The sequence below is a fragment of the Nannospalax galili genome, unplaced genomic scaffold (genome assembly GCF_000622305.1).
Source record: "Nannospalax galili isolate Female #2095 unplaced genomic scaffold, S.galili_v1.0 scaffold1586, whole genome shotgun sequence".
Lineage (NCBI taxonomy): Eukaryota > Metazoa > Chordata > Mammalia > Rodentia > Spalacidae > Nannospalax > Nannospalax galili.
Window position 1 is genome coordinate 195752 of NW_008354289.1, and position 2338 is coordinate 198089.

Sequence of the window (2338 nt, forward strand, 5' to 3'; positions counted from 1 at the left end):
AGGGGAGGAGAGGTGGGGGTGCTGTGTGAGTTTGGGATGGCAGGGGAGGTGCCGAGAAGCAAGGGCTGGAAGGACTGTCATGCCCAGATCCGGTGTTTCCTGGGCAGCCTGGGGGGTGCCGGACTGTGTGATGGAGGAGGCGCTTCCTTCCCGGGGGAGGCCGGGTCCAGCCTTCGAGGGGGGCCGCCCTGAGCCTCAGGGTGCGTGGAGAGGAGGGGGCGGGGCCGCGGTTTGGGATGGCAGGGGAGGTGCCGAGAAGCAAGGGCTGGAAGGACTGTCATGCCCAGATCCGGTGTTTCCTGGGCAGCCTGGGGGGTGCCGGACTGTGTGATGGAGGAGGCGCTTCCTTCCCGGGGGAGGCCGGGTCCAGCCTTCGAGGGGGGCCGCCCTGAGCCTCAGGGTGCGTGGAGAGGAGGGGGCGGGGCCGCGGCGCCGGGGACCGGGGATGTGTCCGGAGGCTGGCGGTGGAGCCCCGGGAAGCGAGGTCAGCCTGGGCTCGGGCAGCGGGACCCCGAGGCGGGGTAGGGCGACGGGCTGCGGGCTTCCCCTAGATACCTGGGGGTCCCCTGCGGTCCGTGGGTTTGGCAGTGTATGACGCAGTTGTGTAATTTCTGGCCATCAGGTGTGGAGCTGATGCGTCAGGAACCGCTCCCCTTCGCGCAGGGTCGCGGCGGTGCCTAATATGGGCCACGACTCCCCCCCCACTCCTGGAGCACCCCGAAGGCGCTTTAGGGGTTTCCTTTAGGGTCTGGCTCCTGCAGCTGGTGAGAAGGGGAAAGGAAGGCCCGCGGAATTCTGGGACTTGTAGTCCCAGGTGCGCCGGGCCGCGGTTGGGCTGGGTGCACGTGGGTAACTGTGGAAATGAGTCCCAGAATGCAGCGCTCCCCTTGGAGCCTCCCCTCTCTGCTAACTCCTGCTGTGTACCGGGGCGACCGTGCGCGCGCTCACCCCAGAGCGGCCCGGGTCCCCTGGGATTGTGTCCGTAGCAGAGTGATTGCTCAGGCCAGAACCTGGTCTTCACTTTGGGCTCCTGATCTCCGACTTCGTTTTTCCCAGCGTTTGGTATCCTTGCAGAGCGAATGCTTAAGTCTTGAACCATCTAGCAAGGCAAGATGTGGAAAAAGATTCAAGCAGCAGCAGACTCATTCTAAAGCAACGTTTAAGATGGAACATTTACTGTGCATTTGTGTATGGAAGCCTAGGGCGAAATGTACAGCCTTACATAAATACGGGAAGGCAGTAGAGACCTGTGTCCCCTGAGAAGAGAGTACAGATAACTCTGTGCTGTATTTCTTGGGCTATTGGGCTTACCCTAAGAATAAGGGGATTTTTTGGAAGTGAATTGAGGGTTGAAATTCTCATTTGTAAAGCCAGACCGAAACTACGGTAAGCAAAGGGAAAATGTGATGTCTTCAGCCTTTAAAGAGATACAAAATAAATAAAGGGTATTGTTTATTTGCCCTTTAGCTGTGGACTGTAATTCCTTAACTTGAATATTGCAGGTGTTTCTCTGGATTTGTAGATTCCGAACCAGCACGTCCTTTGCCAATTCCCTTTACTGTGATAACTCTCAAACCATAAGATTGACCATAAGATTGACTCAGAGGTGATAGATTGTTTTTGTGTGGTGTATCAGATATTATGAAACCGTTGGTAATGTACTTAGCAGAAGGGTGTTTTAATGACCCTAAAGGATTAAAATCTTGCCAAGGAGTTTTAAGATTTGGAAACTACTTGGTGGTTAAAACCACTGAACTTGCATACGTACTACAGGATAGTTTTTAAAATAAGGTCCCAGATACTGGTCGACTTTGATGTTTGGGGGAAACAGTATATATCTATCCGTCATGTTTTAACTTAACACCTGTAGTGAAATCTCTTAAGAAACCCCTTGTAATATATTTTTAAAAGTATATAATCCTGGGATTTGCTCTTGCCAAATGGTAAGGTTAAAAATGCATGAGAGCTATAATTGGCTTTAAGACTTAAAATACTAGGCTTGTCATCTCTCTTATCGCTCCTGTGCCCCTTTTACATCCTGAGGGACAAGTGTGCCTTTCACATACATCCTCACCTCTCTGTAGCCCCGGAGACCATCACACAGTGTCAGCGTGTATTCTCTGCTCTGGTTTTGGGGGTCTTTGATTTTTGGCCCCTTGGGAAGTCCCTTATTTTCTTGTGGATTTGGCTATGCATTTAAACAGGTGTTTCTTATATTTTATCTAGCATTTTGGATTCTATATGGGGAAGGAGTTTTTGGTAATGCAAAGTAGAAACCTCCCCACCCTGGCCCTGTAAAGGCCCCTACTGGTGTATGATGATATATACATACCTACAT

The 2338-nt window shown here is 52.2% G+C and overlaps 1 protein-coding gene across 6 annotated transcripts in view; it reads left to right on the top strand.

The window, feature by feature from the left end:
* Dcun1d4 (defective in cullin neddylation 1 domain containing 4) overlaps window positions 1-2338 on the top strand; it is a 73493-nt gene that overhangs the window by 884 nt on the left and 70271 nt on the right. Inside the window, exons 1-2 of one of the 6 annotated variants that reach the window (XM_008851564.3) lie at window positions 933-1062; window positions 1503-1606. The exons of 3 other annotated variants lie outside the window; for them this stretch is intronic. The gene's annotated coding sequence lies outside the window, so the exon portion shown is untranslated. Of the gene's footprint in view, window positions 1-403; window positions 485-932; window positions 1063-1502; window positions 1607-2338 lie in introns of those variants that run through there. 2 more of the 6 variants (XM_029555219.1, XM_008851565.3) reach the window with 2 other exon arrangements.